Raw genomic sequence first — 6,030 nt, 5'->3', positions numbered from 1 at the left:
TCAGCCCGCGCAGAGGGCAGCGGGGCTGCAGCGGAGCCTGTCGTGCCTGCGGCTGCAGCAGAGGCCGCGTGTGCGCGGCTCGGGCTGCGGCCTGCGCTGCCGCCGCGGAGGAAGGGCTGGCAGCGCGCATGCGCGGAGCCCCGGCCCTCCCCCGCCCTCCCCGCGCTCTCGGCCGCGCCCACGCTGCGCACGCGCACTGCCTCGCCCGCCCCTTGCCTGCCTCTTGCTCCGCTCCTGCGTGCCCAGCCCCGGGAGGCCACGCGCTGCCGGAGCCAATGGGGAGCGTGTGGCGGGTGGGGGGTGGGGCCCTGGGGCAGGAGGTGGGAGGCGTGGCTTCTGGGGCGGTGGGCGGGGCCTGTGGGGCAATGGCGGCCGCTGGTGCGCGGCGGCTGCAGCCGGATTCAGCTCGGCAAAAGCTTTTTGCAGCGCGGAGGGGATTCATGTGAGCTGGGCGCGACGGCGCGGAAACGGCCTGTTTGTGCCTTCTTGCTGCACTTCTCGGGGGCATCGCAGAGCAGCAGGAGACGCTGGTGAGCGGGGCAGAGCCCTGCAAGAGGCCAGGGCAGGGGTGAGGGGTGTCGTTTGTTGCTTCTTGTTTCGGGAAGGCTGATTGCGTGTTTCCAGCCAGAGGTGTTTGCCCTCTTCCGTGTGTGCTGTTGAGTAAAGAGCGCTGTGTGGTGCCAGTTGTTTTTCGCAGGGGAAGGGGGAGCCTTCTTCCACCAATGGCGCTTTGGCAGAGGTGTCCTGCTGTCGTTTCTTTTGTGCCTGTGCCTTCCTGAGCGCTCGGCTCTCTGCTGTTTTCCTTCTTTCCCTCTTCCGTGCGGGGTAACGCTTGAAAGCGCACAGTGCCCAAGCTGAGTAGACTTGCAGTACAAGGTTGCCACATGTGTTTGTGTGCTCTTCCGTGTGTTGTGAGCTATGTGGTGCGTCTCTTGGACTTTCCTCTCTGCTCAGGATTGACATGAGAAATACAGTTCTAACGCCGGAAATGAGAAATCTGAATCTCAGTTGAAGACGTACATGGGGAGGCTTTGCTGAGCCTCTTTGTTTGTTGAAAGGAAACCTCCTTGGTCGCTCTATTTCCTCTGATTTTGGATGCAGTAGCACATGGGTGCACAGTTTGAAAGTGGCGATCCGTCCAAAGGACCTTGGGAATTTGGAAAGGGAGGATTTTGCTGGCTGGTTGTGTTTACAAAATATCTTTGTACTAACAAGTCCAAGGTTTCTTTGCCTTCCTCAAGCAGACTTGGATGCCGACTTCCATAGTGCAGCGAGTCAACTGCTCAGCCTGGAGTTCTGATTGCCTGACTCCAGTGCATTGGGGCGTGTGTTGTCAGCTCAGTCGCCTTTGAAGGTCGCCCCCTTCAAGAGCTCCCAGGCTCCTGTGTTAGGTGCCTTGGTGTGGAGAATGCCTGCTGCGGTGGGCTTAAAGCTGGGTGTTGTGAGGGCTGCAGCCTGATGTGGGAGAAGAGGCGTTTGCTGTTCTTGTGTTCATTCCTCAGCTGCTTTCTTGTGTTGGCTAGTGCTCATGTTTTCTGTCATCGGCTTCCTCTCTTGCACATGTTACACTTCTGTGAAAAGAGATTGACCCAAACCTGCCATACGCTGATGTTGCGAATGTGAAGGCTTTGCAAGGCCTTGTTTCAGCTGAGTGCTGCGCACAGGTTCATGTGGTCAGGACTTTGTCTCATGAGGCATTTCCCCTGTCCTTGTGTGTTGGAGGCCATGGCAAGAGAAGGCATTGCTGCCTTTGTGGAAGGCAAGCCAGAGGAGACTGTGAGCAGTGCGCTCAACCTCAGTGTCACCCGTGAGGAGGTGGAGACACTACGGAAGCTTTGCTGACTGAAGGATGAGGAAAGCTTGCTGCAGCGCAGTGGTGTTCTCACACACTGTGTATTGCAAAATGGCCCTTGACCAAGTATGTGAGTTTTCTTTTGGACGTTCTTTGCTGACCCTTTGTGGCTTCCCGCTGCCAGGTCTCTGAAGTAGCTGAGTTTGGGTTCTGATTTGTCAGCCTTGCAGGGCGCAGTATTTCTGAAAGCAGGAGGTAGTCATGCTTAAGTCCAGATTAGTTGGAGTGGGTGACAAGTGTATCTAGCAAACTCTGTGGAAGTGAGTGAGTACAAATGCCTGGGAAGAGAAGCTGCGAGTGGAGTTCTGCTGGGCACCCGCCTACCCCAGCGTGGCCAGCAGATAAGTGGTGTTGTACTTTTCATTTGGAAAACCAGTGTGGTATTTTTCATCACGAGCTTGCTCTTTCTTAAATGGATTATTAATTCCTACATGAATGCTGTGGAGGAAAGAAAGAAGAAGGAAGGCTGTCCAGTAGTTCATGCCTTCCATACCTTTGTGAAGGGAAAGCTTTGTGACCCTTTGCTGCAAGTAACTGCTCAGGCAGTGTTTTTCTGCTTTTTGTGTTTTCAGCACCAGCTTTCTCATGTGAGCAGGAGGCTTCCCTGCAGAAGAGCTCTCTTGGCAGATTGCAGGGCTCCTGTATTCTGGTAGGCTCTGGATGTCAAGTCTGTGAAGAATGAAGGTGTAGCTGGAGCTTGTTGTCCCCCATGCAAGCAGTAGGAAGTCTACTGTATAGCAGGGCTGCCTGTGAATGCCCTTGAAGTGTTCGGAAAGGGTGGAATCGCTCAGTTCTGCCCCTCACTTGTGTGTGAGTTTGGTAGTTGAATTCCAGCAAAGACAAGCGCCTGCTGTGTTGCTTTGACCTGCGCTTTTTTGCTCCAGGAAGTGTATTTTCCGCCTGGGTTCCGGAGTACCTTGAGAAGAATAGCTGTCCTTATTCATAGAAATGAAGAATATGTTCCCAGAGACTGTTAGCGCCAAGTGCTTGGGACACTTCTGAAATTGCTGTGCTTCAAATGTCATTTTTCTCTGGAAGTTTCCCCAGTACTCTTCTGAATTCGCATTTGTTTGAAGAAGACGAGAGAGGAGAGTGCCTCTGTGCTGACTGCAGATTGCTTGCCAAATGCATTTGCTACAGGGCTGGCTTGGTGCTGTTAGAGAATATCGGACTGAAGCTGTCTAGAATTAATTGCTTAGCATAACTTGCTTAGCATTGGTAGCTAAATTTGCTGAAGCCTTAGGCCTCAGGCTGTGAACTTTTACTTAGATAAGTAAAAGGGGGCCCCAGAGCTGGTTCAAGCTGGAGAGATAAAGAAGTTGCACGGACAGCAGGAGTAGCTAACCTTGAAGATAAGAAGCAGCCTGCCTGGAGACAATGAAGGGGCCCAGTGAAGAAGGGGAAGAACCCAGACCTAACTATTACTATTGGTCCAAACTATCGCTTAAGGGGTGGGGAATTTAGATTGTAAGGGTATAATTGCCCAGGGATTTCTTTGTTCGGGGTCCCTCTTCGGAGGCACCCAGCTCGAGCTGTAATTACCGCACGTGTATCATTAAATTCTATTTTTCTTCAGTCTGACTTCGAACTTCTGCCTCAGCAGGAACCTAGGGTCGGACCCTGTTATGGAGGCCGGCGAGCCTGATTTTCCATAACAGGTGCCCCGTTGGAATCTCTCCAGGACTGTCATGATCCTTGATCACAAGTATGATCCATGATCCATGATCACAGGTAAGCAAGGAAATGTGCATTTTCCTGTTAAAGAGAGCAGTTAAGCGAAAAAACAACAGCAAATAAAAAGGATGGGTGAGATGAATGTCCCTACTGTGCCAGCTCCTGTTCTGTGAGGCTCCTTAGGAGTGACCTTAGCTCTCAGTAGCTCCGAAGTCAGGCAGAGGTTCAGGTCTGTTTCTGCCTGGGTAGCTAGGCCTATAATCGAATCCAAGGAGAAATTACACTCTGTTATGAAGTAACTGTTTTGTCTTGGTAGGCGTGTTCTGACACTTGCCTGTACCTACCGTATGGTTGATACACAGTTTACATCCTGTTTGCACGTGTTAGTTTGCATAGATAGATAGTTATTAGTTGGGGGTGGAAAGAAAAGAAGCCGTATGTAGATTTGCTCCACCCAGCTCAAAACGAGAATTGAGAGGCTTCCTAGGAATGGCCGGATGGTGCCGGCTGTGGATACCAAATTTCAGTCTGATTGCTAAACCATGGTATGATGCAATGAAGGGACCTGGAGAGGTCTTAGATGGACCCCTGAATGGCGTAAAAGTTTTGACACTATAAAGACTGAATTAATGAGAGCACACGTGCTGGGCTTGCCAAACCTGACTAAACCTTTTTCATTATGTGTGCATGAGCGACAACATGTAGCATTAGGAGTTTTGACACAGACCTTGGGAGAATGGAAGAGAGCAGTGGCCTACTTTTCTGAACAACTGGATGATGTGAGTAAAGGATGGCCAGCATGCCTCAGAGCAGTTGGTGCAACAGTATTATTGATTAAAGAGGCACGGAAATTGCCCTTAGGACAACCCATCACCGTATAGGTACCTCATGCCGTATTGGAACAAAAAGGACATCCCTGGCTTTCACCAAGTAGATTGCTTCAGTACCAAGCCGCCTTAATTGAACAGGATGATGTTTCTTTAAAAGTGTCTTCCGTTTTGAATCCTGCTACATTGCTCCCGATAAACCAGGAAGGAGAATTGGAACATGACTGTTTGCAGGCTATTGAGGAAGTTTATTCCAGCCGGCCTGACCTGAAAGATGAGCCCCTGACAAATCCTGAATGGGAACTGTTTACGGATGGAAGCAGCTTTACAGTAAGGGGAGAACGGATGATCAACTAGCTAAATCATTGACGTGCACAAAGTCTAAAGATGGATGGTGGACTACTGAAAGTGGCCAAGTAATAGTGACTGCTCCATTGGTGAGAGAATTAATGAAAAGGACCCACCAAGAAACACATATGGGAGCCGATGCTATGATAACTAGCATCAGGAGATATGCTGTAGGTCCACAAATGCAAAAATATGCTGATATTACTGTAAAACAGTGTTTGGTGTGCTGTAAAAATAATCCAAAAATACAAAAAAACGACTTCCTCTAGGAGAAGTTAGAAGGGGACATGTTCCTGGTGAATACTGGCAAACTGATTTTTCTGAATTACCTAGGTGTGGCCAATATAGGTACTTGCTGGTACTGGTGGATACTTTTTCAGGCTGGCCAGAAGCTTTCCCGTGCTGAACCAACAGATCAAAGGAAGTAGTTAGAATCCTCCTAAAGGAAATAATCCCCGGATGTGGGATTCCTGAAGGTATATCTCCCGATAATGGTCCCCATCTTGTAGCTGAAGTAGTACAAGAAGTTGCGAAATTCTTAAAATTTAAATGGGATATGCATACTCCTTGGAGACCACAATCAAGCGGGAAACTAGAAAGAATGAATCAGACTTTGAAAAGACAAGTTGCCAAACTCTGTCAAACGTTGGGAGGGACCTTATCTAGTATTCTTGACTACTTATACTGCTGTTAAGGTTCGAGGTGTGAACTCCTGGCTTCGCTATACCCGAGTAAAATCTGCTCCAAAAGAGAACTGGATATCTGAAGAAGTCCGACCGTTAAAACTGAAGTTATCCAGAATCTAACTAGTGAGGTGCAGTCTGGCTGTATCAGAAACATACTTTAAACTAGACTGCAGACAAGGACTTGTTATACTAGTGTTAATAGGATTATTATTTTGTTCAGCATCACTGTTTTGTTTATGTCAATGCAATTTGTTAATTCAATTACGAACTGAAAATGATAACTTAGTATTGAAATTAATCCAGTCGTTTGGGAGAATTCACAATTCAAGTAGTATTACTGCCAGTCTCCCCTTACCTAAATCACCTGAATGCTATGAGAACACAGAGTATATGGATATTTAAAATTAGGGGACAAAGACTGTTGTGTACATATTCCAAATGTAACTCAAGATTTAAAACTGCAAATTGATAAAATTAAAGTGGTGGCCCAGACCAGTAGAGAATTAGAAAATTCTGTTGGCGATAGTTGGTTAAATGAACTGCTACATGGATTTGGATTCTCCCTGACTGGCTGGATAGCTAGCTTATTACAATCCCTAATTGTAACAATAATCAAGAATAAAAACACAACAACTAGCTTTAA

General features: G+C 48.4%; 1 long non-coding RNA gene across 2 annotated transcripts; it reads left to right on the top strand.

Annotated features, from left to right (window-relative positions):
* The first annotated feature begins 363 nt into the window (after positions 1-363).
* On the top strand, positions 364-6,030 carry LOC136994473 (uncharacterized). Of its 2 annotated transcripts, none has more exons than XR_010886539.1 (2): positions 364-530; positions 2,425-6,030. It is a non-coding gene; the product is annotated as an uncharacterized lncRNA (long non-coding RNA). The 2 variants fall into 2 exon arrangements; XR_010886540.1 differs by lacking the exon at positions 364-530 and adding an exon at positions 1,898-1,918.

Source organism: Apteryx mantelli, chromosome 29 (genome assembly GCF_036417845.1).
Source record: "Apteryx mantelli isolate bAptMan1 chromosome 29, bAptMan1.hap1, whole genome shotgun sequence".
In the NCBI taxonomy this organism is placed as follows: domain Eukaryota; kingdom Metazoa; phylum Chordata; class Aves; order Apterygiformes; family Apterygidae; genus Apteryx; species Apteryx mantelli.
Note: the sequence above shows the minus strand (reverse complement) of the source record. Positions and strands in the feature narration are given on the sequence as shown.